General features: G+C 45.6%; 1 protein-coding gene across 7 annotated transcripts in view; it reads right to left on the bottom strand.

The window, feature by feature from the left end:
- GAS7 (growth arrest specific 7) overlaps positions 1–27,970 on the bottom strand; it is a 229,584-nt gene that overhangs the window by 140,003 nt on the left and 61,611 nt on the right. For 2 of the 7 annotated variants that reach the window (XM_079134058.1, XM_079134067.1), the window contains exon 1: positions 19,419–20,144. The exons of 2 other annotated variants lie outside the window; for them this stretch is intronic. The gene's annotated coding sequence lies outside the window, so the exon portion shown is untranslated. 3 more of the 7 variants (XM_079134059.1, XM_079134068.1, XM_079134061.1) reach the window with 2 other exon arrangements.

Below are 27,970 nucleotides of genomic sequence, written 5' to 3'. Positions count from 1 at the left end.
AGTATCAGGGGGAGAATGAAAAATTAAGGCAGCTAAATGTTAATTCCTATTTCTTCCCAGTGGAAGAGTTTTTTTTTTGTTGTTGTTTGTTTGTTTGTTTGTTTGTTTTTAATATATTGAAGAACTAGAGTAGATGGGTCCTTTAAGATCATCTCAAATCTCTTGCTTTCAGAAAGGAAGCCTAAAGTGAGATTTGTTCAAAATGGTTGCAGTGGATATTAGTGGTTTAAGTTCCAAGTCTCCTTTCACTGTATTTTAATGGAACTTCACTTCTTTTCGGGAAATTCTCTCTCCTACCTCTGGGCACTTTCTCTGTGGGGTTAGTAATTCAGGTATCAGCTCTCTTTTGACAAACCCAAAGGGTTACGTAGGGTTCATTCTTTCCCAGGGCTCAGTGTGTGACCTGTCTCCAGATGTTCTGTGCTGATACTCTGAATCATGGGCAAGAGAAGGAAAGGCATGCATGCAGTTCATCCATCCCAGCAAACAAACCTGACAATGCTATTTTTGCTCTAAGATTGTTCCTGTTACTCCTACTTCCTGGCCTCGCACAGCTGAATACCTGGTTTCTATCTGTTCTGAGAAGGTTTTCCCAGTCTCCTGCCCATTCTGCAAGACTCTGGTATCTTTGCAATTAACTTCACTTTGCTTATGTCAACCAGAATCAGGTTCTGGGGTTTGCATACACAGATTGCTGAGTGACATGTCACCCAACCTGCCCAAGGTATACAAGACCCACAGCCCAGAGTTCTGATTTGCAGACAACTGTCCCTGAGTGGGTCAGTCACTTACCTAACTTCTCAGGTTCCTTGACCTCTCTGCTTAAATCCCCCCAGGGTTTCAGGGAGACAATAAAAGAGAATTACCATTTATTGAGAGATATGCCAAACACTTGGACACATTTTAATTGAGTCATTCCAAAAGCCTGGTGAAGTAGGAATTACCCCAGTTTATTGGTAAGGATGCAGAAGCTGAGAAAGAAATACATGTTCCCAAGGTTGTAAAGCTCATGAGCAACAAATCCAGAACCTGAGCCAAATCTGTCCCTCTTTAAAAGCCCAGGTCTTGTCACCTCATCATATTGCCTCGTTATAAGAAAATATTTGGTCATGGAGTCTTCAAATCAGGCATCAGAGGCATGATGTAATGTTGGTTGCAACTATGAAGCAGTGGCACCACTGCATACACTGGGCCAGGACAACGCCCTAGGGGACAGCACCATGCATGGAGTGGCAGGGAGCAGGGGTGGGGAGCAGCCTTTGGGGGAACACAGGTATCTGAGAAACAGTGTGGGAAACATCCCATCTCAGAGGAGTGGAAGTGAATTCTTTCTGCTTTGAGAGGAATAAGTGTTCATGTTCCTATGGCAACAGAGCATGCTCGCTGTTGTCCATACCTGTAATAGAGTGACTCACATTTTTGGCATTGCACTAGCCTAGTCCAAAGCCATGAGCTCATCAGCATAGAATGCGTGCATTCTAGCACTGATTGTATCTGGGCAGATAACTGGGGTCTGTGTGTGTCCCTCTGAGGCTCTCAGACCTGGAGAATGCCACCTTGTTTTTCACATGTCATTCCCAGTCCCTGTTTGGGATCTGTAGAAAGGCACCTGGATTTGTTCCGGGTTCTGTATGTAGGTAGTGGAAATGGTGACAGGAGTTTGAGTTAAGGCCAAGGGTCGCGTAGGGAATTAAACATGACACAAAAAAGGGAATAAATTAGCATTGCAAGCTGTTATAAGCCATGAGAACTGCTGGCGGCACAGAATTCTGATTCCAGACCAAAGCTCGTTAATAAATCCTAAAGGGTGGCATGTGGAAGAAATAATCCTGACAGGTCTTGCTGTGGGTTGGAAATAATCTCAGAATGAGTTGGGTTCAGTCATACACAAGTCCAGAGAGGAGCCAAAGGAGTCTTAGAAGAGACCCTACAGAGTCACTAGCTCATGGGAGTGTATTCGGGTTAGCTAAGGATTCAGAGGAGAACAGCGAGGTTTGGGGGGCAGTAAGAGCCACAGTGAAGCATCCCCAGTGTCCTCATGAGAAGAGGAGGCCCAGATCTCAGCAGACTACCTGGAGGCCTCCCGAGCTACTAAGTGATTCCATCAATTTCACAATGGGGCTCAAATGGTCATTGGCAGCCACTGTGAAGGGTCCATAAAACTTAGGGCTTACGTGGTTTTTTGGTATTCTCTCTAAACAAAGGGAAGACCCCTGGTTCTCACTAGTCAATTGGGGGTTTTTTGAAAAAAAAGTTTTAGTGTGCATGGGGGAATCCATCAGAGGGAAAGAGTTGAAGCCAGTGTCGGAGTGAGATTGGGGCTCCCCAGGAAAGCACTGCACACAAACGCACAAGAGTACCACATGGGTTCAGCTACCAGAATTTCTGCTAAGTAGTAATCCTCTCCTCCAATTTTTTTTTTTTTTTTTTTTTTTTTTTTTGTACTGGGAATTGAAGCTAGGGATGCTCAACCATGGCGTCACATTCCCAGTCCTTTTTTGTATTTTTAAGTTTAGAGGTAGGGTCTCGCTGAGTTGCTGAAGATGGTTTTGAACTCATGATCTTCCTGCCTCACCCTCCCAAGCCACTGAGATTATAGGTGTGTGCCACGGCACCCGGCACTCTCTCCAAAGTCTTGATTGATGATGAAGAATCAGACCAAGATTTTTTTTTGAGGGACATCAATCAATACCACCTCAATAGCACTTGTCATGAAAGGTCTTCTGCTGAAGGATGGCATGAACTCTGTTCCAGCCTAGTGATGAGCTTATAAGCCCCTGGGACAGAGGGGTCAAGTTGTGTGGGTGTCTCTGTGGCCAACAGCACTCAGCAGACATGCTTGCTGTCTGAACCAGGGAGCAAGGGAGAGAGCAATCTAACTCTCCAGGACACTCTCCTCAGTCTGCAAGTCTCCTTTATTATAAAGGACTGGTTCCACAACGCAGCCAGTGTGTGACACTGGCTTCTGAAATAAAAACCCTGACAGGGTCCTGGGGGAGACTGAATATTTTGGACCTGTTTATTAAGAGAAAGGGGAGCAGCACTGAATTCTAAGGCCCTTCTCTGTTCTGAAACTCCCTAAGTCTCTAAGAATCCTCTGTAAGGAAACTGAAAACAAGGAAACTCACTGGTCTATGAGGTGAGATTTTTGGGAGGGAGACAGACCCTGTGTGCCAGGAGTGGAAAAGGCAAGCAGGGAGGGCTTCTGGGGCCCCCACCCTCTATTCAACCATAGCATACCCACTTCACCTCAAATGCACACTCAGGTGACATATATAGCTTTGGTAGGCACAGATTGATTATCTCTATCTGAAATGCTTGGAACCAGAAGTTTTCAGATCAGGTTTTTTTTTCAGATTTTGGAATATTTGCATATACATAACAAGATAGCTTAGGGATGGGATTCAAGTCCAAACATGAAATTCATTTATTTCCCATGCACTTTCTACCCATAGATTGAAGGCAATTTTATGTATTTCCCATAATTCTGTGCATGAAACAAAGTCTCGTGGTATGGCTCCACTTGGGTCATCACGACAGTGCTCAAAAGAAGTGGAAGACTTCAGAGCATTGTGGATTTTTCAGATTAGGGAGACTCAACCTATAAAAGGAGGTTTGTGATAGTTTAAAATGCTTAGGGATTGCCGGGCATGGTGGCACTTGCCTGTAATCCCAAAGGCTTAGGAGGCTGAGACAGGAGGATTGCTAGTTCAAAGTCAGCCTCAGCAAAATTGAGATGCTAAGCAACTCAGTGAGATCCTGTCTCTAAATAAAATACAAAATAGGGCTGGGGATGTGGTTCAGTGGTTGAATGGCCCTGGCTTCAATCCCTGGTGCCAAAAAAATAAATAAATAAAATATACAGGGACTAAAAAAATGAGGGAGCTGGCACGATGATGGCTCTGGTGGGGACACCAGTGACATGGGCTTTGGGGGCTTCAGGAGGCATGAGTACAAGATCTCAGGTAGCCGAGATGCAGGTGACAATCCTTCTTGGTTCTGATATTCCCATTCTCTGAGCCCCTAAACTGAGGCAATGAGGGATTTAGGAAGAGGGGACCCAATGTTTCAACATAAAGTGCCTCTGGCTACTCTCTGACTCTCATTAAACCTGTGCAGGCCTGGGCCGGAGGGGCGGCTCCACGCGGCACTAATTGTGGAGCATCTTTTTACAAGGCTCAGCCCAGAGATCTGAATGAATTCAAGGTAAATCCTCACACGGCCTGGTGTCTTTAACAGGGAAATAAATCAACCTTAATTACCCAGGGCACGCTGCCATGCCACCCTATTTCTGGACGAGTTGCTTCCATATTGGAAGGGAAGGGAAAGTGCAGTGTGCACACGAATCCAGGGAAGGGGTATGAAGGCTGCAGGTCCTACTTCCAGTCAGGGAAAGGCTGGGAGGTCCTCTGAGACTCTTAGGATTAGAGAGGAGATTATGAATGTTCCCATGCTGCGTTCTCTAATCCAGCCACCCAAAGAGCAAAATTAGATGAAGAGGAAATAATAATCGGGGAAAAAAAAAAAGTGGTCTGGGTAGGTTGGGGACTTCTTCAGTTCCAATCCTCTAGCACAAGAGGAGGACACTAAGTTTGGCCCGGAGCTTTGGAGCCGGCATAAGGAGAGAAAGCCCTATGTTTGTCTACGTCCACCTGCTCAGGGGAAGCACCTGCTTTCATACTAAAAGACATTCGTTCTAAGGATTCAGGGACAGAGAATACACAGTTAAAACCAAAAAAGCTTTTAGAGACCATGAGTTTCAGGCTGCTTATTTCAACCCTTGGTTTGATCAAAGTCCTTAAGAAGTACTCCCTGGATATCAATTTCTGGCTGCAGTTCCCATGGACCCAACTGTCAGTGAAGGCTCAGCTCACAGAAGAAATGAAAATAAAAAGAGAGAAGTGGACTGGATGGGTAGGACAGTGGGGCAGCACTTGCTTTCCATGTGTAAGGCCCTGGGTTTGACCCCAGGCACCACAAAACAACAAACTGTCACATTTGGGGCATAGTGTAAGTAACTAACTCATCTATCTGAAGTGTCCAAATTAATAAACTGAGAAAGGCTGCATGGGTATTTTATTTAAAATTAGAAGTGTGGCTAGAAAGAAGAGAATTGATGCATGAGGGTAATGCTTTGCATCCTGAGCACTTTAGTATGATTTGATTTTGGTTTTAACCATGTGCATGTGATTGCTTTCGCTTAAAATAAAAACAAAGGCTTTAAAGTTTGCAGCATGGAGAATGAAAACGAACACACACTAGAATGCAATGCAAATGCAAATGACAAGCCAGGTGTGGTGGCCCAGGCCTGTGATCCCAGGTACTCGGGAGTTTGAGGCAGGAGGATCGCAAGTTCAAAGCCAGCTTGGGCAATTTAGCAAGACCCTGTCTCCAAATAAAAAATAAAAACTGGGGGTCTAGCTCAGTGGTTGAGAATTTTCCTAGCATGTGTGAGGCCCTGAGTTCAATCTCCAGAATGCAGGGGCGGGGGATAACCTTGAGTTTATGGGCCTATTCTGACTTATGCACCAAAGTGACTCACTAACTTCAGAATTGTCAAGAATGGATCTCTGCAGCACACCTCAAGGACAGAGACACAGCCTGCTAACACCATCCCAGCTGAGAACCACTACTCAGAGCAGTCCCTTGAAATGCCAGATGAGGGCAGTGAGGTAGGTTTTTCCACTTGACTCTTCAAGAAAAACCCCTAGATGAAAGTTTGCCTGAGAATGAAAGTCCACTTTCTTTCTTTCCTTATTTTTTTGTCTTCCTAGTACTGAGGATCAAATCCAGGGGTGTTTTACCACTGAGACACATCCTGAGCCTCTTACGTGTTTTAAGATAGGGTCTCACCAAGTTGCTGAGGCTGGCCTTGAACTTGTAATTCTCCTTCCTCAGGCTCCCAAATTGCTGAGATTATAGATGTGTGCCACTGTGCTCAACAAGTCCACTTTCAAATTCAATCATGCTAATTCTACCTACAGAGAACTCAGAGACTAGAGGGGTGAAAAAAGGAAAGTTGTACAAACACAAAGACATCCACTTTCCCTAGATGCTGGGGCACCTTCGCAATGATGGGGACTTATCCAAGGACATGCAATCACTTAATTATGCAATCTCAGAGCTCATTACTGTCATCAGTTTTTGGATGAGGGTGTGAAATGTTCAGATATGAAGTCATTAGACTAAAGTCTCAAAATGACGCGGTGGCAACCTCAGAACCCAGTTCTTCCAAGTTCCAGTCCAGTTCCCTTTCTGCCACATCAGCTATACGCTAGAACACTGTAGAAAAGCTACATGAGAAAACAGGTTCCAATGTCAAACGTGAATTAAACAAAGTCACACAGGGTTGGTCTTAGTCCTCTGTCTGTTCCTGTAACAGAATATCTGAGACTGGGCAATCTAGAAAGCATAGAGGTTGATTTGGCTCACTGTTCTGGAGAATGGGAAGTCCAAGATCCAGGGGCCACATCTAGTGAGGGTCTCATGCTGCTTTAACTCATGGCAGAAAGTGGAAGGGCAAGTCGCTGTGTGCAAAAGACACAAGATACAAAGCCTCATCTGTCACATACTCTCCAGTAACTACCCGGATTGGTGAAAAAGGCATTAATCCGTTCATGAAGGCTACCCTCAAAAATTGAAGCCCTCACACTTGGTTCCATCTCCCAATGGCCCCACTGAGGAATTAAGCTTCCAACACAGGAACTTTTGTGGGACACATTCAAAACATAGCAGATTTCTTTGCCATGGGATTTCTCAGGAGGTGACAAATCCTGACTCCAAACCCTTCTTAGCAATTTTCTCCACCTCCTCTAAGGCTCACAATAGCTAAGCTATGGAACCAAACTAGGTGCCCTTCAACAGATGAATGGATAAAGAAAATGTGTTATATACACAATGGAATAATACTGAGTCATAAAGAAGAATGACATTGTGGCATTTGCCCATAAATGGATCAAATTGGAGACTATCTTGCTAAGTGAAATAAGCCAATCCCCCCAAAACCAAAGGCTAAATGTTCTCTCTGATATGCAGAAGTTAACATACATTAAGTTGTGTGGGGGGGCGGGGGTTGGAGAATAGAAGTATTTTGGATTAGACCAAGGGGAATGAAGGTAAGGTGAAGGTAAGGGTGGGTGGGATGGGAATAGGAAAGGCAGCAGAATGAACTGGACATAACTTTCCTACGTTCATATACAAATTCACAACCAGTGTAACTCCACGTCATGTACAACCACAAGAATGGGACATTATACTCCCATATAAAATGTCAAAATATACTCTTTTGTTATGTGTATCTAAAAAGAACAAATAAAAAAATTTTTAAAAAGACCCTAATGGCTCTCCTCATCTATATCATGGTCACCACCTCCCAGTCATTCTCCACCCAGCAGCCAGAGTGATGCTTCTCAAAAGACTCATCCAAAATCATGTCACAATGGATAATCCACAGAGACAAATTCAAGAGCCCTTGGTGGTTGTCAAGGGCTAGGAGACTCGGGAGCGGCGGCGTAATGGCTATGGGATTTCCTTTGGAAATGATGAAAATGTCTTGGAATTAGATAGAGGTAATGGTCACACAACATTGTGAATGTCCTAAATGCAGACTTTAAAATGATTAACTTTATGCCTCTTTTTTCCCCCCCTTTTTTTGTGGTGCTGGGGATTAAACCCAAGACCTTGTACATGCTATGCTGCACAAGTGCTCTACCACTGAACTACATCCCTGGCTGAATTTTATTTTAATTCAAATGTGTGTATACACACACACACACACACACACACACACACACACACACACACACACACACACACACACACCCTAAGTCATTTCCTGACTTAAGCCTCTCTAACAGACACTTGCCTTCTTCAGAGTAAAATTCCATGTCTCCAGCACCCTGAAAGACAATTCTAGAAGTGTTTGTTACAGGGAAAAAGATCAAAAGTAAAGGCGGGAAATTGAACATCTGCATCCCACTGTTAGTATTTCACTGTATTTCTTCCATGCTTTCTCTTACTCTGTACCTTAAACGCCATAGTTGACATTAAGACTCAATGTTCGGTTGAGGTCCTGTCTTTTCCTGAACACTATTACATATTTTACCATGTGATCAGAGCCTCTCATTTTAAATCCTATGCTGCTTAGCCACTCCTAAAATCAGATAAGGATCAGGTCCCTCTGAGAAAGGATGTACTAAGATCCTCTTCTGGCACAGGGGGTGAGGCAAGGGGCAGAGAAATGAGAACAGAGCCCTGACCCACAGACTAAGTCATAGGAATGTGGGCTCATCAAACCAGCTGGCAGGTGTGCGATGATTCTGGGGGCTATTCTGCTTCCCAGGCAGAGAAGGAAGCCTATGAGAACAGCCAGGAACACAAAGAGAATATGACCCAAGGTGCAGGGGCTGCAAGCCACCAACTGCTAACCTAAGGCACCCCAGGATCAACAGTTTGTACTTCTTCCCAGGCACTCAGCCAGCCGTAGCAGGTGCTGAGCAGCCATATCCTGCATGGTACTGAGCAGAGAGGACACATCTGGTATCTCCCTGAATGCACAGCTGGATCATTCTGAAGGATACAGGCTCTGCTATCAGATGTCAGGGAGTTCAAGGTCACACATCAACAAAAGAGGTGAAGGAGGGTAGGTCTTGCGACCATAAGGCCAAGAGCTCTACTTCCCCTCCACAGCCTCCTGGCTCTGCCCTTGCTTTCTGGGTCCTTAAAACTAGGATGCTGAAAACCTACCTCATATCGGCATTAAAACAAAGTTTGATAGAAAGCAAGTGAAAGGACTTTGTAAGCACCATACAGACAGAACAAGGTTTCATCTTGTGTATTAACTACCTTCTTGCCATATTTTCTTGATTTCAGTTTCCATCAGTATGATTTCCACCCCTCTCCACTCAGTTGATCTTGTCCTCCAACATCAGCTGGGACCTCTGGGTGGCTATATCTGACAGTACCTTCTCAACCTTCCATAGTGGTAAAGATCAGGGGCTCTGGAACAGACTACCTGGGTTCAAATTCTAGTTGTACTCTTCTTGGGCTACATGAATTTGAACTAACTAAAGACCCCATGCCTCAGTTCACCAATGCATTGAGGATGAAAACAGGAACTTCATTATAGAGACACTGTGCAGACTGAATGTACCTACAAAGATGAGGAGCTCAGAATTACACATGCCACACAAAAAGTTGATATATGTAGTATTTATTTCCTAATGTTTTTTAAGAAGTTTTTTATCAGACAATATAATACATATTCCCGAAACTACATGAACTACAAACATGTAGCATAATGAATAATTATGAAATAAACATCATGAAGTTTCCCGAGTGTCCCTTCCTGATCCTGAGCTCTTTGTTCCAGAACCAGATGCTATCCTGACTTTTCTAAAGACCACTCACTTGCTTTCCCTTTTAGTTTCACCCATTTATATACATATTACTGAACAGAATATGTTTAGATTTTACATGTTTTTGAACTTCATATTAATTCAAACATACTGGGGTAAATATTTTTTTGAGTTTTGCTTCTTTCTTTAAATACTCTGTGTGTGAGATTGGTCTGGGTGGCTGCCCGCATCTCTAGTTGCTTTGTTTTTCATAGTTTTTCTTCACTGAATAGGAACCCATCGTGTAAGCAGAGCACAATTTATTTATACTTTGTGCTGCTCATGGACAATGGGTTGTTCCTATTTTGTTGCTATTATGCACTGTGCTGCTATCAAGATTGTTTCAAGTCAGGTTTATAGGGGTGGAACTTACATACGATAAAATGCATCCTTTGAACATACATTTGAATGACTTAGACAAAGGGAAACAGCATTGTAACTGTTTGTGACACCTCCGACTACGTGCTCCTCTTCTGTACAACACAAACCTCTCCTCAGACATGTTCCCTTCATCTGAGAGGTGAGGGATTCTGCAAAGTCCCTTCCTCCTTTCACTTCTCGCTCATCCTAATCCCCTTCCCATCCATTGTAAGTGTTTTCCAGAGGCTCCATTCCCACTCCTGCTCCCATCACATCCTGAATTCTCTGGAAGTTTCCTCCCCTGTTCCCCCAGATCCCTGAAGATTATTCCCATGCCTGCATGAGTTCCCCAACTATATCATAAACCACATTCAGTCTGAGAATCACAGGCTGCTGACGCCTCAAATTCCACATGTCCCAAACCAAATTCTAGTTGCTCCATCCCCTCCCTGACACATATATTCTCCTTATACAAGCCAATCAGATCTTTGATTTTTTCCATTTATCAAGTTCCCTATAGTCAATCACATCCCTAGTCCTCTCTATTCAAGATCTCTACTTTTCTCTCTCCACTAGTCCCTCTGCCTTTAAACGCTCCTCTTCTGTTGGTTAGGAGAGTGTCCAACTACTCAATCTGTGGTGGGCCCTGCACAGCATTCAAAACACAACCCCAAGACCTTCAAGGATCTGTACATGTTGCTGAACCAGGGGTTGATCTGTTGTTTTCTCCTGCTGAGCCCCCCATCCTCCTCTTACAGGGATGGCACCCCATTTTTCAATAGGGAAGTTTACCTTTCCAATCTCAGGTGTGGGCAATAACAACCAATCGCCAGACACCCAGATCATAGAACACTCCATCTATTATGGTTTAGATCTAAACTAAACTAAACTTTTAGATCAAAAGTTCAGGTTCAGAAGCCTTAGTCCCCAGTACAACAGTGGTCAGAGGTGGGGCCTTTGGGAAGTCATTGGATCATGAGGCTCCTACCTTATCAATGGACTAATTCATTATGCATTTATATCTGAATGGGCTATTACCTCCTTAGCAGGAAGTGATGGGGGTGGGGCCTACTTGGAGGAGGTAGGTCATTGGGAGCATGGCTTTGAAGGGTCTGTTTTGTCTCCAGTCACTTCTTTTCTCTCTATGCTTCCAAGACAGCCAGCACGAGGTGAGCAGCTTTACTCACACATGATGTTCTGCCTCACCCCAGACCTAGAAACAACGGTGTCAACTGACCATGGATTGGAACTCTGAAAATGTGAGCCCAAATCCTCATTTTAAGTTATCCCAGGTGCTTAGTCACAATGATGGAAAGCTGACTAACACACCATCCCTCTGGCTATGGAACCTGGTTCCCAATGGTCACCCAATGTAATGGGGTTTAATCTTGAAACTCTATGGAAAAAGCAGCATTCTTTTGCTTTTGGCCTCAAAGCAGGAAGAAAGCCACTCTGGAGTCTTCAATCTTAGGCTGATCAGCTGTAATGGGAGGACAATACAGCTCAAGTGAGAGAGAAAACATCCCAACATCTTTGGAACCTAGGATCCTATAGTCAGATAGCCTATGATCCCATAGTAGAGTCCAAAACATTCCCTTCTCTGCTTATGCCATGCTGAGCTGGTTTTCTAATAATTGCAATAGAAGGAATCCCATCTGAGGTCTCAACTAACTTCCTTCCTTCCTTCCTTCCTTCCTTCCTTCCTTCCTTCCTTCCTTCCTTCCTTCCTTCCTTCCTTCCTTCCTTCCTTCCTTCCTTCCTTCCTTCCTTCCTTCCTTCCTCCTTCCTTCCTTCCTTCCTTCCTTCCTTCCTTCCTTCCTTCCTTCCTTCCTTCCTTCCTTCCTTCCTTCCTTCCTTCCTTCCTTCCTTCCTTCCTCTTCTTGCTCCAGTCTTACCCTTAGCCATGCCAGATATTTTCTAAATAAAAATAAATACCAACAGAAACTATTCCAGCCAGCTTTGGTGGTGCACGCCTGTGATACCAGCAACTTGGAAGGTTGAGGCAGAAGGATCACAAGTTCAAGACCAGCCTGGGCAACTTAGTGAAACCCTGTCTCAAAATAAAGAACAAAAAGGACTGTGGAATGAAGTTCAGTGGTACAGCACCCCAGTGTTCAATCCCTAGTATCACAAATAAACAAAACCATTCCAGCAAGCTGTCCTATTTAATTACCTCTGTTCCTCTGCTCATGCAGATCCCTGAGCCTGGGCTGCCTTTCTCCCCTATCCTCTGGGAATCCTGCTCCTCCATTTAGGGTCAATGTCTTCTCCTCTGTGAATCCTCCCCCTGACCTTATCTCCCATCTCTGAGTCCCTATACTATTCTGAATACGCTTAAAGTGAGGATTTGGGCTCACATTTCCATTGTCTATTTACAACAGTTCTTCCTCAACAAGAATGTAAGCTATGATGGTGGTGGTTAGGGACACTCACTGTCATCTCTGCAGCTTACCCAGGAGGTCACTCAATACTTTCTGATTTAAAAAAAACAAAAAACATTTTTTTTAGATGGGGCCTCATTATGTTGCCCAGGCTGGTCTCCAACTTCTGGGCTCAAGTGATCCTCCCACCTCAACCTCCTGAGTGGCTAGGATACAGGCATGCACCACTACGCCCTGCAATAAATGCTTTCTGAATTGAGTGGGAGGAGGATGACAGAGAAGAAGCGACACACTCTCATCTGGGGTTGCACGGGCATTCAGAGCCAGGCCAGGTATAGAACTCATGCATGGGCATGTTTCCAGGGTGAGGAGGAATCAAAGGACCAAGGGGAGGACCCAAGGCACATAGCCTGCCTCTAAAGTCCAGGGCATTTGGAATATGCTGGGTGTGTCCATTAACGAGGCTCTCCTGGGGCACAGGTGTGCTGGCTAAGTGTAGCCTCCATGTGCTCCACGGGCTTCCTGCCAGGCTGCTTCGTTTTTCAAGTTTTTACAAATCCATGGCCTTGGAGCTGTAAAAACTCATTTGGGCTCCCGTGCCTACCTTTGAATCTGCAGGTAACGACACCAGAGACACACTTAGCAACTTCTGCCCTCGAGCCAGGTGGGAGCGGGAGGGAAAGAAATGTCCAGTGGGACTCCTTTCACCTGAGAGACCCTGGGGTGACCCTGAACTCCTAGGCTACCCGTTGCCCCCATCCACCTTATGCTGTCACTCTTTCTTTTCCCTAAGGAGCTCCTCAGGTTGGTCGGGTAGTCTGAGCACCTGGAATGAAGAATGATCTAGGGCATGGCCGAGGGATAGCCTGGACAGGAAAGGAGGTGGCTTCTGCTTAAACTAAGAGACAGTTTGAACACAACTCACCGTCCACTGCATATAGAAGCAGCTGCCCTTTGCCTTCTTTCAGGCTGCGCTTTAGTGACTTCTTAGGCTCAGATACTTACTCGGTGTTCAATCCATAGAACAAACCTAATGGGAGAGTGATGGGTTATGTGGTGGTCCAGGCACCAACCTTGGTTTGCCAAAGGCAGGTCAGGCCTTCTTCTCCCAATGGTTGAGATGGCAGAGGAGAATAATTTGGGATCATACCTTATAATAGTAGGTAGGAGGGTTGGCCTGGGTCCACGGGAACCATGCACATCCGATCAGATAGTCACCTCCTTCCCAATACAGATAATAAAAATCAGCAACCGAGGAGCAGAGTGATAGCCATGAGCAAGGAGACGAGAGATGGGTGCCATTATCCACCTCTCCATTAACCAGATCCAGGAACTTCTCTGAGCCCTGTCTCCTCATCTTGTGAAACCAGTCCACTGGATTTCATGATCTATCTCCAGAATGCAGCATGTGAGTCATCAGAAAGTGCAGAGGGAGGTGGGGACACACCCATCCACCCCCTCCCTCTGCCACAACCATGTTTACCAAACAATACTTGTTCCACCAGCCCACTGCATAGCTAGGGTGCATTCCTAGGGAACCCGAGAACAGGTTCCCTGTGGCCCAGCCAGGCTTCCACCATAAATGCCAAAGTACTTGGCTTTGCCAAAAGCCTGCTGTAGTCCAAGTAGGCAGGAACTTTGCAAACCTTTTTTGCAAACTTTCCATGTTTTGGAAACATGGTCACAGCATTCACTGATCTGAGAGATCTTTCCTCTGCCTGGGGTAGCTTTGGCAGACTGCTTCCTATCCTGGCATTGAGGCACTGAAAGTAAGGAATGAATTGTGTTTCTTAATTTCTCTTCTAAATTTTTCTTTCTTTCTTCCTTCCTTCCTTCCTTCCTCCCTCCCTCCCTCCCTCTCTCTCTCTCTCTCTCTCTCTCTCTCTCTCTTTCTTTTTTTGACACCCAATACAGTAGAAAAGAGACCCATCCTGGCAGAGCATCACCAGTTACAATGGTGTTCATAAATGCATCTAGCTACACATTTCATTGTGAAAAGGAAGTTGAATCTCTATAACTTTGTGAGGTTTGTCACTCTAGGTGCATCGCCGCAGCATACTAACTCTGGGTGCCCTTTACTCAGTCCACCATCCAAAGTAACACCCTCACCAACATACTACACCCCAAATCTGTGAGCATCACTAGTTAATTTCCTCCCAAACTCACTGCATCAGCCTCGTTTCCTACCCAATGGTACATAACGAGGACAGTAAAAGGCCAGGACTCCTCTCTTTGCTCTTGCTGAATCTGAGCAATAAAATTGTGATTTATTAATTCAGGTCCTTAGCACCTAAACAAGACACCAAGAATGGAACAAGAGACAATAAAAGAGGCTGAAATCCATCTATCAGCCTCTTGTTAAGAGTTCTAAAGGTTCAGGAGGAGGAAATGGACACTTTTGGTTAAAAGAAGACATGGTAGAGCTATTCAGGTTTAATGGAAAGTTGAAATGAGCCATTTATATAGTTTCTTTTTAATGTTGGTGGTTTTGGTTGACTTTATTATATTTCTAGCCCAACCTGCAACCTTGTGTCCTAGTTAGCACAGATGATCAAAAGCTTATTGGCAGATTCTCAGAAGAATAGTCTACCTCTTCCTGCCTTGGTCTCCTTGCCATTTCTCTCCCATCCAGAGGTCTCTGGACATGACACGTGTACTCTCATATACAGTAGGCACAGAATGCCACTTCCAGGGGGCCTTTTCTCCATCCTCATTCCCACCAGTCTCTTTGTGGCTTCTGCCTTCCGAACTTGAGACTTCTCCTTCTGATTCTGTGACACTAACCACTCTGCTTCCCTCCTTGCCTGAGAGCTGGGCTAGATCTCTCAAAACCCATTTAGGTGAACTTGAAGAATTCCGTTACTTCCATGTCTTTCCATCCATTCTCCTCCCTCTGGAATCGACTGACTGACTTCGATTTTCCTTTGAGTGCCCCCTTGCTCCATTCTCAATCCACTGGGTAAGGATGGGGCTGGTAGCACCTCTCAGCCATGCCACCCCCAGGCTCCATTTGAAATCTGCCAAGTGATTTTCTTGTTTTCTTTTCTTCCTTCCTGTCTCTCCTTTCTTCCTCCCTTCTTTCCTCCTTTCTTTTCTTTTCTCTTTTTCTTTCTTTCTTTTTTTTTTTTTTATTACTGATGTTTCTAAAGTCTTTCTGAAGAGGTTGCTAAGCCAGATGAGGAAGTGAGTACAAAGGACAGGAAAACAAAGCAAAGGGATGAGGACTTCTGATGACATTTCCTTTGCCTATTATTTATTGCTAAACAAAGTAGCCCAAAACCTAGTGACTTAAAACAATAATCATTTCCCATTTCAGTTTCTGGGGACCAGGAATCGGACTGTGGCTTTCCCAGACCCTGAGCCTTATTCGCGATCTCTCACAGACCACCATCAAGACGGCAGCCAGGGCTGTAGTCACCTCAAGCCTCCACTGCAGGAGAACCTGCTCCCGAGCCGTTTGTGTGGAAGTTCACAGGCCTCAAGTCCTTGCTGTCTGTGCAGGCATCAGTTCCTTTCCAGATGAGCCTCTTGCCAGGACAACTCACAGAAGGGCAGTTAGCTTCTCTCAGAACCAGTCAGCAAGGAGGGGAAGAGAGAAAGTCTGAGGCCACAGTCACTTTGTAATCCGGTCTAAGATACTCCATTACTTCTGTAGATAGAAGCTGGTCACCAAGTCCCACCCATACTCAAGGGGAGGGGCTATACAAAGTGAGCAACAGGAAACTGGGACTACCTTTTTCTTTGAGGCCACCTAACACATCTCAAGAAGGAGCCAGATCTATCTATAACCACACGCCTGAAGCTTTTCACTTATAGTGGACCATAAATTCCTTTGCCCCACACTTTTTAGTGGCTGCTACTTGCCACTTCGACTCGATCTCCTACCACTTAAAACCAAGGGCCAGCAGGCGTAACCACAAACCATTCTAACTCTTTCAGATGCTCTCATCTGTTGAGGACATACTTTAGCCCTAACTTCTATCCATTGTGAGTTTTGGGAACTGGTTGGTAAGATAAGAACTCATAAATCTTTTACCCCTTGTTTCTGATCAGGTTGCATGGCTCAAGATGCCCCAAGCCCTCAGATTGCCTTCTTTAAATTTTTCTAAGCGGCCTATGCCTCCTCTCCAGGTCTGAATGTCCCCTTCTCCTCATGGATCACATGCATAAGGTAAACCAGATGTTCCAAGGAGCCCTATGGAGCTCTCTGTTCTGGGTTCATCCCAGAACATTCCAGAGTTGTTCCTGCTAAGTGACATGATAGTTCTTTGGTGCAACAATAAGAGACTAAGCAGGTAGAACAATCTTGGCATGCTGATTTTGAGTGACTCAAATTGTTTAAATAGGCAAGAGCCCACACATTCTAGGGCAGCCCTGCTTCCACCCCCACTTTGCTCCCTACTCCCATGGTGATCCTCTTGACCTGGTATTTTTATCATTGCTTCTCATGCTTGAGTAAACATTAGAACCACCAGAGGAGCTTTTAAAAAGTAGGGTGCCTGGGCCCCACCTCATATCAATTAATTTAGATGTGTAATCACATTCAAAATACCCAGGCCTTAGTATTTTTGCTTTCTGGTTTGTTTTTGACATTCCCCAGATGATTCCAATACCTAGAAAATGGACTTTAAGTGAATGGACACATTGTCTCAGATAGATACGCCACACTTGCTACTCTGACCTAAATGTAACTTCAATGGGGCAAGTAAAGAGGAGTGTCTTGTCACTGTATCAGGAACCATGTGTCTTCCCAAACTTTCCATTGAGGAAGTGCTGTGCAGTTTTGCTACTCAAAAATGGAGGGACCAGCACCAGCACCGCCATCTGGGAGCTGATGAGCAACACAGGATCTGAATTTTAACAAATCCCCAGGTGACCTATTTGCACGTTCAAGTCTGAGAGACACAGGTCAAGCCACCTAGCAACCCCATTGTAGTTACCCAGGCTTATTTTCCATTTTCCAAAGTGATTATTTTGTTTTCCAGATATTGCCTCCATGCTTCATTTGCAAAGACAGGAATAATCTGACAGTAACTGCTCACAACCCAACACCTAAATGCCATCCTACCCTCTCCCATGCCTATGCTCGCCACCTTTCCTCCCACTACAGTGACTGAGGTACCTCCTCCCACCAAAGGCAATCTACCTACCTATTTTCACTCATCAGCGTACAATTCCTATTTTAAAAAATCATAGTGATAAATAGGTCCTCTGGCCTATTCCTTTGCTTCTCCTCAGAGAAAAAAATGTTCACCAAATGTGTAACAGAGAATCACTGCTTCTGCTTTCTTACCTCTAATCCTCTCCTACACATTCCACTAAGCCTCCTCTCCTCGAAGTCACCAGGGTCCTCCATGTTGTCACCAAATCCAAGGTCACCTGTCTCCCCTCCAGTTCTTGGGCAGTCGACAGCATTCAACATTCACTCCTGGAAACCATGACCTTTCTTGGCTTCCACAGCATCTCACATGCTTTCTCACACAGTTTCCTTTCTGGATGTTCTTCCTGGGCTCAAGCTTAAATGTCATAGTACTCCTGGGCCCCCTCCTCCTTTTCTATCTGTTCACTCTCTTTGGTGACTTGGCCCTTTCTCGTGGCTTTATACATCCTCTATTTCCTCATAAACCTTGATTCCTCTCTCTAGTCTTGACCTGTTCCAGCTCTGTGGACCCATGGCTACCTGACTTCTTGTCATCTGCACACTGATGCTCAGGAGGAATCTATCAAACCCAACAAAGAACTTGTTTTTCCTTACTTTCAAAAACAAAATGAAACCTGCTGTCCATACCCCATTTTAACAAATGGTGCCAGTATCCACTGTTGCTTAAGCCCCAAATCTATGTATGATCAAGTCCTCCCACCCTCTACAGCCAACCTCTCTCACCTCCTGTCACTTCTCTCTCTGAAAACTCATCTGGAATTCCTCCCCTTATCTCCTATCCACTGCTGCCACCCCATTCCCTAGGCTCCATCAACACCCCTACACTATTACAACGATCTCCCAGTTTCACTTTGTATTCCATGCTATCCATTCTCAGTATGGCAGCCAAAGTGAATGCAAAACATTGACCCGACGTCGGGTGTGGTGGCACTTGCCTGTAGACCCAGCTACTTGGGAGGCTGGGGTGAGAGGATCACTTGAGCCTACGAGTTTGAGGCCAGCCTGGGCACCCTATCGAGACCCTCCATCTCGAAGAAAGCAAAAATAATAATGACCAAAACATCCAAAACCAAAAACAGCAACATAAAACACTAATCAACTGTGTCAACCTAACTAAAATCATCTCCTCCCTGCAAATACTTGCCTTCATTCACAAAATAATGAAGGTTCTAGCTACCTCATCTTACTTCAGTTAACCTCTCCCCCTCTAGCCACCATGATCTTCCAACTCCACGCTGTCCAGGGCAGGAGATGCTAGCTACATGCAACTATTTAAGTTTAAAATTGAACTAATTCGAAGCTCAAATCCAATGTAAAATTCAGTTCTTCTGACTTACAAGTCACATTGCCAGCACTCAGCAGTCACAGGAGGTTAGTGGCTGCCATATTGAACAGGGCAGATGTAGAACATTCTCTTCACTGCAGGAAGTTCTATAGGACAGTGCACTTCTAGCTGTTCCTTGGACAAAGCAAGTTCCATCCTTCCTCATGCATTTGCACTTGCGATTACTGGTACCTGGAGTGCTGTTTCCCCATCTCTTTGCATGTTCAGCTCTTTCTTGTCATCAGATATCAGGTTAAATGTCGCCTTCTCTGAGATGACTTCCCTAAGCCCCCAATCTAAAGAAGCAACCAGTTATTCTGAGTCACATGAGCCTGTATAACTCTGCAGAGTGCTTACAACTATCTAATGCTTTCCTTGTTTATTTGTGTTTGTCTGCTTGTTGCCTAACTCCACCGCACCATGCTGCCGCACCCCAGAGTATGCTTATGAGATCAGGGAACCTGTTGATCTTACTCACCACTGCATTCCAGCTCCCTGTCCTGAGCCTGCGGAGCAGACTGCCTGACACACTCTGCCCGATATGTATTCACGGATGGTTAGACTCATGCCATGTTCCTGTTTCCTCTTGAATCTCTCAACCCCTTTGAGAGATTGTTCCATTGTCCTTCCCACCACTCAGCCAGTCATTCATCCACTCCACTCTGATATTACTACATGCAGAATACATGCACAGGTTACTCCTGTTAATATTCCCCTGGTCAAATCAATTCCCTGTCCCTAGTCTTTCTGGCCCCAAATAGCAACACATTCCATGTCCCCAATGGTGCCATGCTTACCTTGGTGCTTCTAGTTAGGTTTTTCCCTCTGCTTGGAATACCTGTCCTGCTACCTCAGGAAGCCACACCTCTTCTGGCCTTCCGGGTGTGGCTTGGGTGGCAGCTCCTCTGCAGACACTGGTCTGTCCTTGGTTCCTCCCAGCACTTCCTGTCTGTAGCTTGGCTTTCACACTTACTCACCTCCCACATGCACACACAGATAATCCCTGATATCACCCCCTCCCTTGGGGTGATAATTCTCAAACTTTACTGAGGACCAGAATCACCCAGAGAGCTAAAAAAAGAATGCATAGATCCAGGCTTGCTGAAGTAAGGTAGAGTCTGGGCTTCTGCACATTTTCTACATTCCCTAGGTGATTCCGATAGCCAACAAATCTGAGATCCACTGTTGTAGAACCTCAGACCTTCAACACCAATAGCCCAGTTCTGCCCACATGCATCAACACAGCACGCCCAGAAGGTGACCAGCATGGTTAACAATGTTCTCTTAAACAAACTTGATCTTCTTCAAATAGAAAAGGAATTCCCCCTGGAGTGGACTGAAAAATGGACACCCAAACAGAGTCATATCTTGTTCACCACAACCTGCAAATGTCAACTTACATGGCCAAAGGGACTTTCACAGGGTGTGTTAAAGTAGAGATTTTGAGATAGGGGATTAGCTGGGTGGCTCCTGAATGCAATCACAAGGGTCTAAGAGGAAGATGAGAAGGTCAAAGAAGAAATGGATGTTAAAAGATGGAGACGGTTGGCAAGTCACCGGAGAAGTCCGCTTTATTACAAGATGAGGCTTACATATATACTCTTGGGGCTTCCGGGTTAAGGGAGAAAGTGACGTGTGGGTTTCTGATTGGTCCGGCTTGCCGCCGGCGGGAAAATAGGTGGTGGGAAGCCGAGACTTATGGGAAGAAGAAGCCGCTCAGGGGCCATCTTTGGTGTGGATCGGACTGCATATGGAACCTTACAGATGTGACCACGTGACGAGGGAAATGGGAAGAAAAGGCAACATGGCGTGGAGCCATAAGATACCCAGAAGCCTCCGGAAGATGGAAAAGGAAAGGAACAGTCTCCCAGAGCCCCCAGAAGGAGTGAGCCCAGCTCACACCTGGATTTTTAGTCTTGTAGGACTCACTCCAGACTTCATATTTTAAAATTTGAATGAACGAATGTATGGTTTTAAGTCACTAAGTGTGAATTGAAAATTAGCCTCCAATGTTTAATTTGGACAGAGCTAACTTGCCTTCTTCTCTTGGGTCCACAATGCCTTGCTCAGTGTCTGTAATGTATATTTATTTGCATATCACATTTTCTCAAGAGAGGCCTATATTCCAAGTTGGAATTTGGGATCTTCCATAATGGGCCTGGCAGCCTAATGTGAATTATTTCCAATAGAAAAAAACGCATGAGTTTCAAAATTAAGACCGATCACTAAGCTTGACTACCTGGAGGAAGAATTGCAGCTGTATCTTCTTGACTTATGGAAACCTAGACTAGGTACACTGTGCTTCTCAGACTTGCTCTCGTATTCTCATCCTAAGTATACAGCTAGAACCATATAATCCAATATGGTAGCCACTAGGCACTTACGGCTATTTGAACAAAAATTCATTCAAGTTAAACAAAACTAAAGACTCAGTTCCTCAGTCACACCCCAAGTGTTCATCAGCTACACGACAGTGGCTACTGTATTGGGCAGCACAGATGTGGGCTATTTTCAAGATCATAGAAAGTTCTATTGGTATGCCAGCTTTGGGCTTCTCTCCAAGGATTCTTGGCTCCAGTTCCACCTTCAGCCTCATGACTAGAAAAATTTAAGGAGAGAAATACTGCCATCCACCCTGGAATGTGTTCTTGAATGTGTGTCCGTCTTAAGACATATAGCTCGGAGTGGTGTCCAGTGGTATTTGCCCAAGTCTAGCTTTTCACTGAAGAGACTATCCCTGGATCCTGAGAAGCAAAAGAAACAAGGTGGACCTATAAAACCAAGCTAGGACTCATGCAGGGATGAGGTGGGGTCAGATGGAAATTAGAGAGAGGAGGAATTAGGAAAAGATAAGGGGAACCATTTGTAGAAACAGACAGTGTTATCACAAGGAGAAAATTCAAATGTTGAAAAGAAGGACTCCCTTGAGAGCCAAAGTGTGTGCAGGGGGTTTTGCCCAAGCCCACAGAAAGACTTACAGGACAGAGGGTCTCTCAGGATCCTCCAGAGCCGGGCCAGACCCCATCTATAGAAATGGAGCCTGGGAGACACAGAGAGAGGAATTCAACAGGAAGCAAAGACAAATTTTCTATACAGAAAATTTTTAAATCCAAAAAGATTCTATGTTGGCAAGGCTGTGGGAACCTGGAACTCCCAAGTCCTTCTGATAGAAGTGAACGCTAGAACTATCTTGAAGGAGGCAACCAGGTCTTTTCTATCAAAATCACACACATAATGCGCACAGTATGGGATCCAGCCTTTCACAGGAATTTACCCTTCAGAGAAGTTCACCCACGGTGGAATGATGGAGGCACAAAGTAATTCACAGCAGCCACAGGTAAATTGTAGAAAAATTAGAAGGGGCCCATATGCCATAGGTTAAATAGGTTGAGAAGCCATTAAACAGGAGGAGTTTATCAAACAGACTCCAAGATACATTATAGGGATTAAAAACTTCAGCATTTGGGTTGGTGTGTCACAACAGTAGAATGTTTGCCTAACATGTACAAGACCCTGGGTTCAATCCCCAGCACTGCAAAATAAATAAATAAAAACAGCAAAGTACAGAAGTATACAGGGAGCTGATATGAAGGGAATTAACATGTGAGCTAATTAAACTGAAGGGACATAGTAAACACCTGAACTATTTTTTCTAAAATTTAATTTCTATGTCTATCATTTTTTTTTTTTTTTTGGTGGTACTGGGGATTGAACCCAGGGCCTTGTACATGCGAGACAAGCACTCTACCAACTGAGCTACAGCCCCAGCCCCAAGGCCTCACTATTTCTGGAAGCACCCACAAGAAAGTGGTAACTTATTTGTCACTCAGGAAGGGAACTACAGGTAGAGGATATGGGTAGAAGAGAGACCAACATCATTCTATATTCTTTGATAACTTTCAAATATCAGACTTGAGCATATATTACTTATTCAATAAGTGTGATATCAACATATAAAGATACAGACAACCCCCAGCTTACATCCATCAGACCTATTTTGTTTTGGGTGTTTCTTTCTTTTCCATTCTTTTTGACATTACCATGGTGGCAATGTGATAGTCAGTACAAATGGTACTTGAAATTTTGAAGTTTGATCTTTGTCTTTGCTCAGGCTGGCCATATACAGTATGATCCTCTCCTCTGTCTTGAGCTGGGCAGCACAGCAGTGAGCCACAGCATCCTGTCAGCCCTGTGATCTAGAGGGGACCCCACCCCTCCCCCCACACTCTGCTTGTGCTCTACTGTGGTTCTAGAATGCTTAGCAGGTTAACTGCAATCAATGTACTTTGGGCTTACAATATTTTTAACTTTTAATGTGTTTATCAGGAGGTAACCCCATCTTAAGTCCTGGAATATCTGTATGCTTTTGTGTACATATAGTGAACCATAAGCTGAGGGCACACCCCCAACCCGCTCCTTCATGATGCTACAATCCCACGGAAGGCTGTACCTGCCAGGGGCAGCACCTCCAAGTTCCCAGGGTGCCATAGGCACAGGGTTCCCTCTTTCTGCTCAGGATGTGTGTTTCCTCATCACCTGGGATTTCTGAAAAGGAATTCCCAGACACCTGTCCCTCAGCAAATCTAGGCAGTAATCTAGCCTTGGAAATGACCAGGGAATGTGCCCCAAACCTAAATCCCACCTTCAGGGTCCTGTTTCACACTCAGGTGCCACCACACTGCAGTGACCCCTAGAAGGCAGGGCATACACAAGCACCATTGAAGGACCCCATGCCAGTTCTCACTCCAGGGAAGAAAAGTAGAGCAAGTTCCATGGCTGTTGCCTGATAGTCACTATGGACACCAGACACTAGCCTGCATCGGTGCTGTGTCCAATTAGCCACCCCCACACACACCACCATAGCAACAAAGGTAATATTATTGTTCCAAAAAGTAAAAAGAGAAAAACCACACACACACACACGCACACACACACAATTGCCATGTGACAGTTTTCAAGCCAGAGAGAGCACTTTTCCACACCCTACAACTGCCTGTCACTTCCCAACACATAGCTTCTTCAGCGTGAAGTCACAGGCTGAGGGCAATTACCTCTTCACACCATGGCAAGATGTGTGCCCTCTGCAGGAAACTGGCATAAGAACAAGTTCCAGGCCAGCTGGGAGTGGGGGCTGTCTCTTTGCATGGCCTCTGCCTTGGAGGCAGGGAGGCTGGTGGGGTTGGGCCAGCTGCAAGCCAGTCAGGCTTGGGGGTGAAGCTCCAAGCTGCCTTCTGTCTGTGTCTGGCTACCTTCTCTGTGCCAGACCCAAGTCGGGCACTGGGGTTTTGGCGGTTGTAACAATGAGCCACATACTAATCTGCAGACCAAAATGTGGAAAGTATTAACCCAAATGAAAAGACATAAATTAGAAGGGGAGTTTATGGTACGGAGGAAAACATCTCTTCTCAGAGAGCAAGAGCCTGAGATGTTGCACAAGAGCCTCATGAGTCACCAGCCAGCAGAGGGAAGGACCCACTAGGGAGGAGAGCAGGCAGGCAGGGAGGGGAGCCCCCAGTGGGACTGGCGGGTGTGAGGGAGGCCGGTGTGGTATAAAAACACAGCTGTGGGTTCATACGGAAGTACACTTCATCAGCAAGCTGAAGGAAGGTTGGGGGCAAAATGTCACCTCCCCCAACTCAGGAAGTGCTTCAAAACCTGTTCTCCCCAGAGAAGATGGCAGGAAGTGGTCTTCCCAACAGCCACCCTGTAAGGTCACCCTTTACAGGCCACAGCTGTGCATCAGGAAGGGGCCAAGGACTCTTCTGGGGGTCCCAAGCCTGAGGTGTCCATCATGGGCAGACAGCTCTTGACCCACCTTCTCTCTCATCCTGAGGACCACTTCTTTTACCTTCTTTTCCTTCTTCCCAACACCCCGCCCTACACATGAGCTGCTACTGACAAGATCTGCCCCTCAGCCTCCCCGTCCCTCACTCCTAGGGAGAACCTCATGCCTTCCCTACCAACTTGCTCTAACATGATGGATTCCACACCTGCAACTTCCACACCAGTTCTAAGCACCTGCTATAAGCAGCATGGTATGATGTTCCTAGTTGTGGCAATGGGGAGAAGGAGCTCCCCCTGCCCCAAATGGGACCAAAAGCAACAGGAGTTCTGAAACCTAGAGGCTCTGGAAATTAGCTTAACCACCTACAAACTTTAGCGGGGTCCCTCACCTATCTAAGTCATCGCTACCTTACTCTGATGAGACGAGGTTGGGTTTAGAAATCAACTGGGTCCCTTAGACTATGATAATGGTCACCTGCAAGAAACACAAAATTTAAAAGATCCCTCTCAGCTTAGGGGATAGGTTCCCAGACCACCAACAGATGCCTGAAACCAAGGACAGTATAGGACCCTATATGTACATTGGCTCCACCATTCTCTCAGGTACCAAGGTCTGCAGACACTCAATCCCTTATCTAGAATGACATGGTATTTGCATATAACTTACACACACCTTCCACATACTTTAAATCATCTTTAGGTTACTTATAATACCCAATACAATGTAAATGCTACCTAAATAGTTGTCATACTAGATTGTTTAGGGAATAATGATGAGGAAAATAGTCTATACATCTTCAGTACAGAAGCAATTTTTTTCTGAATATTTGTGGTTGCTGTGGGCCACGGTAGGAGCACCTTGGTTTTGACTCTGCTGAAACCATCAGGGACCCCTAGGCAGAAGTATGACATCATCAGACTTACCATTTAAAAAGAGCAGACAAGGGGAAGCCAGGGTGCTTAGGAAGTGACCAGGCCTCAGGATGGTGACTGCAGCTCCAACCAAGGGGGCAGTGATGGGGCACTGAGTGGCAGTCAGATTTTTTAAAAATCTGTTTTGCTGCAAGAGCCAACCTGCTTCCCAACACATGGGAAGTGTGAGAAGAGTCAAGGGTTTCAAGGGTTTTGACCTGAGTAGCTGCAAGGACAGATTTGCCATTTGCTGAACTAAAAAAGGCCACAGGTGTTCCAGCCTGGGGAAGGAGCCCAGGCATCTAGTTTTGGACAGGTTGTGTGTAAAGGTCAAGACTGCAGCTATGTATACAACCAACAGGGCTGAGAATTTGGGTCTACACTTTGCCCTGAGGGTAACAGGATGCACTGGGCCCTGCTGCCCTCTGAGGTGTGGAAACAGTCAGATTAAGTCTGTGAGTTGGGTACTAGTTGCAAGATAAGATAATAGGGACTGAGTAAACAGGGATTTCTCTGTAGCCCTCCATTGCCGAACCAGGCATTTTCCCACTTCTCCCAGCCCACCGGGTGGGAACCAGCTTGTGGGGGCAGGGCGGGATCTGGGAATGCAGTCAGACCACAGGCTCCGAAATCCTTGGCTGTGAACAGTTCCACTCACAACCTGTCAGCCTCTCGCCCTGGCTGCCTTGCCAGAAGATTCCCAAAAGCTCTTTAGTGTCTGAACTGTCATGAGGTGTTAGGGTGGTCCTACTTCAGGGCCAAGGAAGCCATGAAGACAACGCAGGGCCAAGGCAGGCAGCCAGGCTGTGTGGACAGCAGGCAGGTCCTCCCCTCGGCTGGACACCAGCACAGCATGCAAAGTGCTCAAGGGGACACGGACAGAAGGCACTAGATCAGTGCTTCCAGCTACTTGTGTTCATTCATTCATTGGATAAATATTTATGAGGTGCATATCAAGTGCCAGACACTGTTTCTAGGTATACAGGGCATGTCAGTGACCAAGCAGAAGGGGAAACCCCTCTGTCCTCAAGGAGCACATGCTCCAAGGCAAGATAGGGAGATGGGGGCAGCAGTCCATACACACAATAAATAAGCAAACTATAAAGAGTGTGAGAAGGTGATGGAAAGGTCGTAGAACAGGGCAATCGGGAGATCACGGTAGACCAGGGGAGGCGGGTGGCAATTCTAAATGGTTGAAGATACCGCCCTTGTTTCCAGGTCACGGATGAAGATCTTCGTGGTTCTTCCACTCATTCATTCATTTATTTCTTCATCTAATGCTTACTGAGTGCCCACCACAGGCCTCTCCAACCTCAGGAGGCTGATCTTTTATACAGGAAGATGGCATTGAGGCAACTAAATACAGAAGAGTTATCAATGAGCAGGAACTCGCTGCCTCACGGGATTCCTGCAAACATGCCAGTCACAAAAAACAGAACATTCTGGAACAGAGAGCTGGGGGACCCTCCCCAAACTGTCTCAGATTCTTGGTCAAGGTCTCAGGTCAACCTTGGTTAAGGCTTCCTTCCCCACAACACCACCATGACCAGGGGCAGTGAAAATTGCTCTTGTCTTGACTACTAGACACAAGGACTCGAGGGTTTCTCTAGAAGCTGCCCAAAGAACATCCTACACCTTGCCCAGTCATGGTCACTAAGCATCTACTGGCTTCAGGGCCTTCTTGACTAACTTGACCACTTCATGCTGCAGAACCAATATATTCTCTAGAAGAACCAACCCAGGATGAAGTGGCCCATCTCCAGACAGTCCTGACCAAGCACCTGTTAGGTGGGTTTCAATTCCTCTTGCTGATGTGCTCACTGACAGGGCCACGGCAGCCTGAGTACAGAGGATAAGCAGAAGAGGATGTCACACACAGACACACCTGGAGGCCAAATCTGTTTGTCACTTCAAACCTCTGACCACAAATAAGCACTCTTTTTTGGAAGTGTTAACCACCAAAGGGACTGCCAGGAACAGAGCACAAAGGCTTTTCCCGTCTGGAAGAAATTCAAGACTGACTTAGGGCACATCCCTGATGTTCTCCCCGCTCAGGACCCTCCTGCATCTTTCCGTCTCACATCATCTGTGAGCTGACTGGACCAGTGCTGGCCCCTGTCCACCAATGGATGGAGCAGCCACCAGGAGCCCCTTCAGAAACTCTTTTAGTCTCATCTCCTCCCCTGGATTGTGGGGACTTGAGAGCAGCTATAATATCAGCTACAGAAGATGGGTTCCATTACTCTTCTTTCCCTTCCCACTACTGAGTCTCCCCCATATGGTTCCACTAGACCCAGAGTAAATCCTAAAACCATGTGTGGAAGGTTTTCTCTCAAAAGCACAGTGACACTTCTCAGGAGAACTGGTCAAGAGCCTCCCACACCACAATGGCTTCACAGACAGGGATGGGAAGAAGGAGGAATGTATAGAAGGAAAGTTATACATTCCTCTTTGGCGCCTACCCTGGATCTCATTTTCTCTCATCATTTCCTCCCATTGTAACTGTCACATGAAAGCAAAATCCTACTGGGACACCAAACTGGGTGGTCAGGTGTATTTAAGATGGGAAACGTGACAAAACTTCAAGAGTTGAAGGGTCCTTTATAAGATGGGGTCATTTTGTGTTGCTATAACAGAATTCCTGAGACTGGGT

Source organism: Sciurus vulgaris (assembly GCF_902686455.1).
Source record: "Sciurus vulgaris genome assembly, chromosome: 3".
NCBI classification, from domain to species: Eukaryota; Metazoa; Chordata; class Mammalia; order Rodentia; family Sciuridae; genus Sciurus; species Sciurus vulgaris.
The sequence above is the reverse complement of the archived record's forward strand: the minus strand, read 5'-3'. Positions and strand labels throughout refer to the sequence as shown.